Below are 12,838 nucleotides of genomic sequence, written 5' to 3'. Positions count from 1 at the left end.
CAGGACTCTTCTGATCCCAGCTGGACTTGCTCACATGTCTGGAGTTGACAGGTTGTTGAGTGACGTGGGATGGCTAGACTCGGATGACTGTGGCACCTAGGCGGGGTTCTTTCATCCACTAGCAACCTAACTAACTGGGTGTGTTTTTGTGCAATGACAGATGTGTGGGACTGCAGATGGGCTTTGCTGAGAACTGGTGCATCGTCACTTCTACTGAATTCTGTTGGTCAAAGCAAGTTATAAGGCTAGGTATGGGGAGTAGATTCCACCTCTTTTGTGAGACAAACTGTGGAGTCACAGGACAAAGGGTGTAGCTAAGGGGAGGAGCCATCAGGTTTCACCTTATAAACTTAGAGGGAGGCAAAGCAGAGGACATGGGCCAGAATACTATAATGTCCATTTCCTTGGGCATGATGTCCACTGCCTCAATGGAGTGGGAAGGAAGCAGCCTTTTTAGGAAGCCTTCTTTTAAAACAAAGATCAAGAAGATCAGCCCCTCCTCCCCAGGCTATCAATCCAATTTCAGAAGGAAACACAAGTAGGAAAACCTAGCATGTCTTTGCCCCACATCCTAGGAGAAGCAGAAGACCTCCTGATAGAAAAGGACTGGCACTAAAATTAGAAAAAATAAAAACAAAGAAGAAAGAAAGAAAAAAGCATAGGTGAAAAATGGAATAAAAGGGATATTATTATAAACTGCTCAGAAGTTTTGTTTAAATTGTTAGCTGGAAGAATACACAATACACAGGAGGTTCTTCACATTGACCAAATGAGTAGATACATGTGATATCATACCCTGACAAGCATTTGTCTAGAAACACGCAATTTATTTGCACTTTGTTTAAACTTACCAACTTGGCACTAATCTTGCATTTTGCAGGCGTTCCAATTGGTGACATAGTTTTCATAATTTGGGAATATTTGCAGTGTATGCTTGGGTTCAGCTATTCTTTTACAGATAGCTTATTTTTTTGGTACTGTTTTGAATTTTGTACATGAGTAATTAGGAAAAGTTAATTGACAATTTGCCCACATTTTGCTCTGTTGTCAGTCCAGAAACCACAAATGTTCAATTTGTAATTAAATGAGAAGAGGTCCCAGGCTGCCATGGGATGTAATTACAATTAGTTCCTGATAATACTTTCTTAAGAAACATTTTACAAAAGTATTAAAATACTGAGTTTTAACTTTTTACTTCGAATCAATTTTTTTCTTTTAATTTAGATAAAGTAAAATAAAATGACATTATAAAACTGTTGGAAAGAACTGAGCCATTCTAGCATAAATCTGACCCGAGTGAGCCTATCAAAATCTAGAACAGTCTTGTTCATTACACTCCATGGATCTCATGAGCCATGTTTACCCCTTAGCAAACTGAGGACAACTATTTATGCTGCTTGGGATGTCTGCGAGGGCAGTTTCAAAAGCTCAACCCTTCCCCAAATAATCCTCACGTATCCTGTTCTCTCCCCACTCCCACCCCGACCATGCAGGTTAATATTGGTAATGATGGCCATTATAAGAGGTTGCTTAGTACAAAACAAAACGCATGCTGGATGCTATATCTCCAAAATGTCATTAATGAAATAATAAAATTTAAAAAGTAAAGAGGAATCTTGTGATTAACTGGAGGATGTTAAACACAGATCAAAATTCTTCCTTGACTTGAAACTTAGTGGCTATAACTGAATTGGAAAGAAAATATCCAAGTGGCAGGCAAGGTATTGTTCAAGTTGCAGAAAACAGAGTTAGTTAGGGAACAAATCCCTAGCTGCCTAATCTAATGGTTCAGCCCAATGATAAGCAAGAGGGTATGAGAATAATAATGGGAGCTGGAAGGAAGATTAGCAGGTCCTTATGAGAGCTTGTAGGGCTTCCCTGGTAGCGCAGTGGTTAAGAATCCGCCTGCCAATGCAGGAGACACAGGTTCGAGCCCTGGTCCGGGAAGATCTCACATGCTGCAGAGCAACTAAGCCCGTGCACCACAAGTACTGAGCCTGCGCTCTAGAGCCCGCAAGCCACAACTACTGAGCCCACGTGCCTCAAGTACTGAAGCCCGTCCGCCTAGAGCCCATGCTCTGCAACAAGAGAAGCCACCGCAATAAGCCCGCACACCGCAACGAGGAGTAGCCCCCGCTCACCGCAACTAGAGAAAAGCCCAAGCGCAGTAACGAAGACCCAATGCAGCCAAAAATAAATAAATAAACAAATAAATAAATTTATATATTAAAAAAAAGAACTTGTAGTACGCTCTAGATCCTCACAGGATGTGTATCCAAATATAGGGATACAGCTCAAGAAAAAAATGTGAGAATTAACCACCACCTATAGAACCATATCCCAATAATTTCACTGTGATGTTTCAATGTGCTTGTTTGTGATGTTAGAATCCAAAGAAGACATCATGATGATCACTAAAAATGCAATGGATGTAGCAGGATTTTGCCACTAAAAGGATTCCCTGACTAAATAATTTTGAGAAACAGTGCATGCTCTAAGGCCCTTTGGAGATTCGCAATGCACATGAACATAATAAAAGCTTTGAGAAATCCTGAAGTAAAGAAACCTATCTAACTGTGTATCACTCTGCATTTCTAAAGCATTTAGCAACAGAACCCTTTAGTCACTTACCTGTAAACATTCTGTAATGTACACTTGAGGTGCTGAATTAGTCATAGGTTTTAATCTTGCAAATATATATAGGTGGTGAGCCCATGAAGTCTAGAAAAGTGACAAGTGAAAAGTAAAACAATTATCCGTATTAATTCAGGATTTTAAAACAGAAAGTAATCTTGTGTGACAACCAATATATTTCTATCATTAAAGAGATATGCTAAAGCATGGGTAAGAATCAAGACAGTTTGCCCTCTGTTCTCCGTTCAGGAAACATTTATATTTCTAGAGGAAAATAATTTCTATTTCTAAAATCCATGTCTTCCTAAACAAGCCATGCACAGCAGGCATTACTAAACCAGGCATGTATTACAAAAACCACAGGATCTAGGAATGGCTGGGGTATCCAAAAATTGTTCCTGAGATCCCATTTTTTGTTTATTTCTTTGCTTAATTAATAATGGGAATTCCTGGTGTCTGCTAAAACTGACCCAAACATTATCCAATCATAATATGATTGCCGGGACTTCCCTGGTGGTCCAGTGGTTAAGACTCCGTGCTTCCATTGCAGGGGGCACGGGTTCAATTCCTGGTTGGGGAACTAAGATCCCACATGTCACGTGGCCAAAAACAAAACAAGCAAACAAACAAAACAATATGATTGCCATGTTAAATGGAGCTATAAATACCATATATTTTCTCTCTTCCAAAAGCCCCTTTCTTTTGCAATCTGGCTCTTTTGCACACAGGTAAAAACTCCGTCATATTTTCTTCCAGATCTATTCATATTTTTTTAAATAGCAAAACAATGTTCTAGATTGTCACAATCTGTTTGAATTATTTTCTAATCTATTTCTTCAGTGTTTTGAGACAACATGTACTGATTACTAAATTCATTTCCCACATACTATTGATAACAAACAAAGGAGTTGTAGATAGCAATTTTTGGAAATGAGCACTGTGAATGTGAATGTGAGTTGTCTGATATGATCTGTTGAAGAAAGAACTGAACAGTTTGATGTGCATATACATGGGTTTTTCAGGAAGTTTCTGGAACAATGAAGTTATAATAAAGTAATGATGATGAAGACAGAGGAATACCAAAGCTATGTTAGTGAGGACAATAGAATTCTAAATTCATGACATTGTAGACAAAGTTGAGTGAGTGTATATGCTCTCTGTTCTCAGCTTCTTCAGCCTGAGCTGAAGGACAGACCATTAATATCTGGAAGCATGATCAAGCCACAACTTCACGTCAGTTTATTACAATCAAGTATCATGTTTCTGGGGTGGTTTTTCAACTGCCATAAGTGTCAGGTTTTCCTGTTCTTTTTTTGTTGGAGACATTTGTTGGATCATTAAATGTGACAGCAGCTACACACAGTATGCAAAACTCTGGGGATCACAGATCTGAAAACCACAACGCAGACAAATCAGAGTTTGCATTCCACTTCTCAGGAGCCACGAGTACCCGAACTAAACCAAGAGAATAAATACAATCACCCATCTGAAGAGCCTGCAGAATTAGCTATGGGGTTATTAGCAAAAGTCTTCAAATTCATAATTTCTTTGTTTGCATACTGGATCTCAGTAATATTTTAGGTACCAGAGAGGTCTAGAGAGATGTAATTGCAACACCCTTTTTCTAAAATAGCCCCTGTTCCTTTTAGAGGACCACATTACATGGCAGCTCTATTTTGAACCACCTGATATTTTCCTGTTTCAGTGTTAAGATATGTCGTATCAACAATCAAAACTAAGTTTTGATTTTCTAGTTTCTAGCCTATCTATTGAAGGGCCTAGATAGTTTGCAAAGGTTAGACAGTCATAAGTGCCTCCTTCTTAAAGGTGATGTAAGAAGAGTAGCAGGATTCAAAGCATTACAATGATGCATAGAAATATGTGTGAGAGAGAAATATAGGATTTCCTAGAAGGTAAGTCTACTTTCAGAGAGGTACTTTTTATTTTCAATAAGTAACAAAGAATGTGCAACATGAGGGACTGACAAGTTTAAATGAGACCCTAAAAAACAAGTTAACCCAGAGAAAACCATAATTCAAAAAGACATATGCACCCCAATGTGCATTGCAGCACTATTTACAATAGCCGAGACATGGAAGCAACCTAAGTGTCCATCAACAGAGGAATGGTTAAAGAAGATGTGGTACATATATATAATAGAATATTACTCTGCCATAAAAAGGAATATTACTCTGCCATAAAAAGGAACGAAATTGGGTCATTTGTAGAGACGTGGATGGACCTAGAGTCTGTCATACAGAGTGAAGTAAGTCAGAAAGAGAAAAACAAATATTGTATATTAACACATATATGTGGAATCTAGAAAAATGGTACAGATGAACCTATCTGCAGGGCAGGAATAGAGATGCAGACGTAGAGAAGAGACGTGTGGACACCGTGGGCGGAGGGGAGGTGGGATGAATTGGGAGATTGAGATTGACGTATATACACTACCACGTGTAAAAGAGATACCTAGTGGGAACCTGCAGTAGAGCACAGGGAGCTCAGCTCAGTGCTCTGTGGTAACCTAGATGGATGGGACTGGGGTGGGGGGAGAGGGAGATCTAAGAGGGAAGGGATATATGTATACATATAGCTGATTCACTTTGTCATACAGCAGAAGCTAACACAGCATTGTAAATCAACAATACCCCAATAAAAAATAAAATAAAAGTTAACAGAGCCTTCACTAGTTTGGCTGCTGTGGCTCATGCCCTTAACAAGATGAGTAGACTTTTGCCACAAGGTCAAGTAAGAAACCGTAGTAAGATATTGATCTCTAATGATTCACAGACGTTGAGTCAGAACATGCAGGGCTTGTTCAAATCTCTCATATTATATACAATTAGACAAGCTTATGATAATTAGATAGGCCCAGATTGGGAGGTTTTGGGAGTTAATTTTAATTCATGAAAGGAGTGTTTGTGCTTAGATTTTCCAAGAGGTTGATTACAGAAGATTTGATTGAGTTGTACAGTGACATGGAGACTGCGAAAAAGTAGGAACTGCAGTGCTAGTCAGATCCAGGAATTCTCTTGTCTCTCAACTAATGGCCTGATAAAGTTTTGAAAAGCCAAATCTGATAAGGGAAAGAAATTTACCTCCTTGGGATAAGTCATGTTCTACGTATGTTATCTACATGAAACCTAGTTTGTTACTTTGACAAAATTGTAACTTCTTGAAGACCTCGTGCCCTCTCTGAGCTAAAACAGTAAGCAGATAGATGGAATCAATCTTAGAGCTCACCCCATCTTTTATTTTTTTTAAAATAGATCTTTATTGGTATATAATTGCATCACAATACTCTGTTAGTTTCTTTTGTATGACAAAGTGAATCAGCCATATGTATACATATAGCCCCATATCCCCTCCCTCTTGAGCCTCCCTCACACCCTCCCTAACCCACCCCTCTAGGTCTTTGCAAAGCACCGAGCTGATCTCCCTGTGCTATGCTGCTGCTTCCCACTAGCTATCTATTTTACATTTGGTAGTGTATATATGTCGATGCTACTCTCACTTCGCCCCAGCTTCCCTCTCCCCCTCCATGTCCTCAAGTCCATTCTCTATGTCTATGTCTTTATTCCTGCCCTGCCACTAGGTTCATCAGTACCATTTTCTTTTTTTAGATTCCATATATATGCGTTATCATATCGTATTTGTTTTTCTCTTTCTGACTTACTTCACTCTGTATGGCAGACTCTAGGTCCATCCACCTCACTACAAATAACTCAATTTTGTTTCTTTTTATGGCTGAGTAATATTGCATTGTATATATGTGCCACACCTTCTTTATGCATTCATCTGTCGATGGACATTTAGGTTGCTTCCCTGTCCTGGCTATTGTACATAGTGCTGCAATGAACATTATGGTACATGTCTCTTTTTGAATTATGGTTTTCTCAGGGTATATACCCCATCTTAAGAACACAACAAAAGGTCATCCACATACTAGATAAGAATAGAATCACAAGGAAGTTTAGATCCTTGAGGTTGTGGTTGAAAACTTATGAAGAATAGGAGGGTACTTCAATAACACTTTTGGCCATAGTAGTCCAGGTATACTGTTGATTTTTCCAGGAGAACGTAAACAAATATTGATTATTTTGACCTAAATGACCACTAAAAGAAGCAGAACATGGATTTACTACCATAGAATTTTAGCTTCAGGAGCCACCAAAAAGAAAATAATATTTGGCCTTGCTACTACAGGGAAGCAGGGAATAGCTATCCTGGTGTCCTGGACAAGTACGTACAGTTGTCACTGGGTAATCCTGCAGGACCCCGTGGATACCAAAATCCAGGGATGCTCAAGTGTCTTACACAAAATGGTATAATGCTTGCAAATACTATATTCCTGTATACTTTGAATCATCTTTAGATTATGACAATACTTAACGCAATGTAAATGCTGTATAAATAGTTGCCAGCACGTGATAAATTCAAGTTTCAGATTTTGGAGCTTTATGGACTTTTTTTTTTTTTTCCGAATATATATATATATATTTTAATGGGAATTATTTATTTATTTATTTATTTATTTTTGGCTGTGTTGGGTCTTCGTTTCTGTGCGAGGACCCTCTCCAGTTGCGGCAAGCGGGGGTCACTCTTCATCGCGGTGCGCGGGCCTCTCACTATTGCGGCCTCTCTTGTTGCAGAGCACAGGCTCCAGACACGCAGGCTCAGTAATTGTGGCTCACGGGCCTAGTTGCTCCACGGCACGTGGGATCTTCCCAGACCAGGGCTCGAACCCGTGTTCCCTGCATTGGCAGGCAGATTCTCAACCACTGCGCCACCAGGGAAGCCCCCCGAATATTTTCGACCAGGGCTAGGCGGAACCTTGGCTAGGCGGAACCCGCGCTTGGCGGAGCCGAGCTAGGCGGAACTGGCCTAGGCGGGACCCGTATCGTTTCCGGTGGATTATCAACAGGACTGATACGAGTGTTATCCGGGATGCTGCAAGGTATGAGGAGTCCTTTCTCTATTTTGGCTGTTGTTTGTAGTCCGTCTTTAACTCTAAGAGGCTGTTGTGAATATTTGAGTTGACGGTTAGGTGGGGCAGTCTTAACCTTGATGGGCCCAGCCCCGGTAAGCTTACTAGAATATGTTGCCCACGAGAAGTCTGGTGCCTCTGAGATTCGCAATGTGAGCTTGGTTTAGGTATACTGACATGGGTAAGTCAGTGTCCAAATTAGCTATGCCATTATGATGAATAGAAGGCCCTCAGGGACTTCAAGAAAGGAACTATTAGCATATTTAGTTTGGGAATTCAATTTGCACAGTTACCAGGTGTGTGATCATTAAGGAGGAAAACATGTTACTCGGTTAAAGATCCGAGGGTGATGGTTATGGCTGGGACACAAGGCGTGCCAGGATTGTTAGAGACACCCACCACTGAGTATTCTAATAGTTCTGTGCTCCGTTTTAATATATTCTAAAAGTTCACTCCAGAAGTGAGGTTGTATAACAGTGGTAGGATTTCAGGTGGATATTGCATTACCTGTGTCAATAAATATTTTGCAAGTTTTCCCTTTAATATTTAGAGAAATTTCTACTTGTAAGTTTAAAAGTAAAACAGGAAATTGGGTGCTCACTTTCCCCCTGGGGCACCTTTACTGACTTTTCACTTCATTTTGTTCCTGTAGTTTCTTGACCAACACAGGATAATTGTTTTTCCAATGCATTTTTGTTTACAATAACTACTCATGACTTCATCGGAAGACGGCCTTTTCCCATATAGAATGACTGAGGCAGAAGTATCTAGCTGTTTTTTTTTGTTTGTTTTCTGTAAAGGAATAAACGTATCCTGAGTCTTACTCTGTTTCTGTTTCAAGTCTTTTTAAAAATATTCAGCAAGGTATTTGAGGCCTGGTAAAAGGCTATTTCCCATTCTAGTTTTTGCTTTCGTATTAAATTCCCTCTTTGTAGCTTAAGACTATTGATAAAAAGTGAGAAGAAAGCTGGGGTCACATCTGCCTCAAGATCTACTCCTAAATTCTGCTTAAATAGTAGAGAGCCTGTCCTTGAAATAGCAAATGAACTTATCCGTGCTTTGCTACAAGGCTATATCATAGAACAGTCTATTTTCACAGGAAAGTCTGTGGGGATAGCCACCAAAAGACTGTGCTCAATGTTTCAAGCTTTTCTAAACCTCTCTAGATCCCTTTTTAATTAGAACTCTATTCAGTTACCCTTGTGATCTTCCCATTCTGCCTTATTCTCTTAATTTGCTGCACCTGAGTTTCCATAATGTATTAATTAATTGTTGTATATCTGGAAGCCCTGGATTATTGGTTTCTAAAGTTATCCTACATTTCTCTGCAAATTTCTTTCTATCTTATATAGACTTTGGAAACTATTTGACAGTGGCTTTCAACTCATAGTGAGACCTTAGCTTAAAACCAACCACAAGAGGTTTTTCCTGTTCTGAGGGCAGTTTAAAGAGTTAGTTGAGCTTTGGGGGTTTCTGTCCAGCTAGGCAGGGAGGGGAGAGTGCCAGAGAGCAAACAAGAGTAGAGAGAAGTGAAGGTGTATAGTATGGTAGAAAAGAATCATAGGATAAAGGCCAGTAGGTTCATTGTGTAATTTGAGGGAATCAAAAAGGGAGATAGTTTTATGTTTTTCACATTTTCTTTTGCTTTGGTGGAGAATTTTTTTAAGGAAACAACTTTGGGTCTGAATTTCTTTTAACCACTTCCTTATGCTAATCAAAATTTGCAAAAATTGGATATTTGAAATTTTGTTCCCTTTTTGGTTCGAAGGTGATTCTCAAATGAACACTTTCGATTATATCAAAAAGTTTCCCTGGAGTGATTACTGTAATTCTAAATGATCCTTGGTGAATTATGTCATTTAGAAAGCTAAGCTCATGATTTGCAGTTGTAGTGGTAAAAATATGAGAACTAGATAACTGGCCCAGAGGGAATGCAGTTATATATATGGATGGAGATAAACCCATAGGAGTCTGGGAACGGTTAGTCAGAAAGGGTGGTTTGTGAACCTCATGACTCTAGCCCCACAGCCTAATGGCCAGGCCATCTCTGATTAATCACAGAGGATGGAAGAGCTTGGAGAAGTCTTTCCCAAACTGGACTCCCATGGGCAAAACAAATGAAGACTGAGGAAAGTCCTCCTAGATTTGGTAAGGAACCAGGACAGTTTGTTCAAAGGATGAGTTCTGGTAAGAAACCACTGAACTTCTCAGTTTCTTAGGGCCAGTTTGATGAAGGGAGTTATTGGGACCTCTGTTCCTCCTTTTTTCTATGAACTTTCCTCTTATAGATGTACAACCAAAATGACAAGGACAGATAGAAACAAGTAGTTGTAATAAGGCAGTTTGCACCAAGAATATGTATATATTTTTCAAATATGAGCAGACAATAAAGAATTCCTAAAATGGGTTCCTTTTTCCTAGAAGTTAATCTCAGCCTTTTGGAAGCTCACCACCAGAGTTTTTTGACTGAGTAGTTTTGGGGCTGGGGCAGGGTTAAGAATGTGCATTTCTAACAAGTTTCCCTGGCAGGAGGTCAAGGGAACTCAGAGTAGCAGTGCCCTAGTCAAGGGTCTTGGGCTACTACAGTAAGGAGATCTAGAATGGATGTTGGTAGGAACTCCAAGACTGTCAAACACTGGCTCCCTGGAAAAAACAAACGAACAAACACTAAAATAACCTATTGATAAGACAAAGCTGAGCTTATTTTTACTATGGTGAAAGAGAGCACTGCTTAATAGAGTCTTGGATGGGGATATATATGAGCGTTTGGAGTCAGGTTTAAGGTAGATCTTTTAATACAGGTGTTTGATTAGGATTGGGTAAGTATCAATATCATGATATAATAGTTTAGGATTTGTAGACCCAACAGGGAAAGGATTTTAAGGCAAGGGTTTTAAAGAGCTGTGAGGAGTAAACAGATGTTTGATGCTATTTATTGAAGAGTTGAACAGTTTGATATTCATTTAAATGGTGTTTGGGAAGTTCCTGGAATAAACAATGAAGTTATTTGCAACTTTTATCTTCCTGGGCAAGAGATTCCTGGAATAGCAAAACCATGTTGATAAAGACAGTGAAATGCTAAAGTTATGTTAGTGAAGATGGCCTAATAGTAAAATCACATTAACAGAAACAGTAAGCTGTGCAGGCATAGATTATGTAGATATATTTTCATACTTCTCAGAACATTGCATATACACAAAATGTCACTACCCCAATTGCATATGCAATTGTCATATTATTGATAAAAATGGACTGCAAACTTAGCAATATCAATATTAAAATCAACCAGTGAGCATACAGTTAATCGGGTTTAAGTAAACATCTTCATTCTATCTTTATCTTACACATCATACAAACATTTATTGAAAATTACGCTGTGATTTTTATATTTTGAGTCCAAGAAAGCCTCATGTTAAGGGAAAGAAACAGAATAGGTAATTTATTTTGCCAGGAGTGAGAGGTGGGGTGAGGGGTAGGAAGGGTAGTCTTATTTTATCAAATCAAACTAAAAACACAACGCACAAATATGTTTGACTTACTTTTGGATATACAAAATTTCAGTGAAGGAGGTGGGATATTTAAGAGAAGTCCCAATAAACTTTAATTAAATGAGAGAATGGTTGTCAAATTTATGGGAAAGAAAAGAGCTATTATTGATTAAGTGGAATCTTTAGACCAATATTAGATGATCTTTCCGAGCAATGTAATCAATAAGTTCAGGCTTACTTTCAGATAGTGGTTCTCAGAGTGTTGTCCCTGGGCCATCAGCATCACTGTCCCTGGGAACCTGTTGGAACACAAATTCTTGGAACCCACTTCAGACCTAGTGACTCCGAGCTCTGGGATTGGGCCTGGAACTCGTGTTTCAACAAGCCTCTCGGGCTGGTGAGCGCTGGTGGGCAGTGATCCTCTGTGCGGGAGCCTCTCAGCTTTGCCCTCTGCAGCCCAGTTGCTGCGCTCTCCTCCGTGGCTCCGAAGAGTCTGCAGCAAGAGAGATTACAGATGATAAGATGCCATGATGGTTCATGAAAATCACTTAGAACCATGCCTTCTATATTGGAAGAACTTAGTATTATCAGTATTGCTCAAAATTGTCAGTATCTCAGTAATTGCTGGATTTTCAGACTTTAAATTTTTATTTATTTTTAAATAAATATTAGCTATATTGTCAGTGCCCTTTCCAATTAGACTTTTTCTTTTATTTATTTATGGCTGTGTTGGGTCTTCGTTTCTGTGCGAGGGCTTTCTCCAGTTGCGGCAAGCGGGGGCCACTCTTCATCGCGGTGCGCGGGCCTCTCACTATCGCGGCCTCTCTTATTGGGAGCACAGGCTCCAGATGCGCAGGCTCAGTAGTTGTGGCTCACGGGTCCAGTTGCTCCGCGGCATGTGGGATCTTCCCAGACCAGGGCTCGAACCCGTGTCCCCTGCTTTGGCAGGCAGATTCTCAACCACTGCGCCACCAGGGAAGCCCCGGACAATTCCCTTTTTAGGTTTAAGATAGTCTGAGTTTTCTCTCACCACAACTGAAGAGGAGATTGACTGGCAAAATGCTGAATCCAAATTTGTGTCACTCCAGAACTGAAGCTCAAAGACACGGTGCTACACCACCTTGCTGGATGTCTCAGTGTGCAAGAATCAGTCCAGTGGAAATGTTGCTTTGGAAGGTAATACACAATTAAATGAAGGTATACAAGGGATGACAATAGTGTTTTCTATAGTATAGGAAGATATAGACATCAAATAATTCAAAAATATAATTAAGAAATCTGCCTGAAGAATGAAGACTAGCTTTCAGGGGCTAATCCCCTACTCCACCCCGCCTCCCCAGGGGAAAAGTTCATCTTTTTCTTCCATTTCTTCTTTTGTTACTTGTACTTTGAGAACTCTCTTTGATCTATTTAAACTTTGTTCCTTTCTCCTGATCATTTCACTCAATTTAGGGGGTTGACTTACTGCTGCCGTTGGGTCTATGGAGAGACTGTGAAATTGGACCCTCTTTGTTTAATTTGCTCCACCTCTTTAGTTTGTCTCTGAGGGACAAAGGGTGTGGTGACTCAACAAAGAAACAGCACAGGATCTGGAGTTTCAGGTGTGGCTCTGGGATGCAGAGGGTGGTGGCAAAGTTATTCACCCTAAGTTGAGACTTCAAGGAAAATGTAACTTTCATTCTCCCTGTGTTACTGATCATTTTGAGATAGCAGGAGAGATAAGCTG

This window comes from Balaenoptera musculus, chromosome 12 (genome assembly GCF_009873245.2).
Source record: "Balaenoptera musculus isolate JJ_BM4_2016_0621 chromosome 12, mBalMus1.pri.v3, whole genome shotgun sequence".
Lineage (NCBI taxonomy): Eukaryota > Metazoa > Chordata > Mammalia > Artiodactyla > Balaenopteridae > Balaenoptera > Balaenoptera musculus.
Note: the sequence above shows the minus strand (reverse complement) of the source record.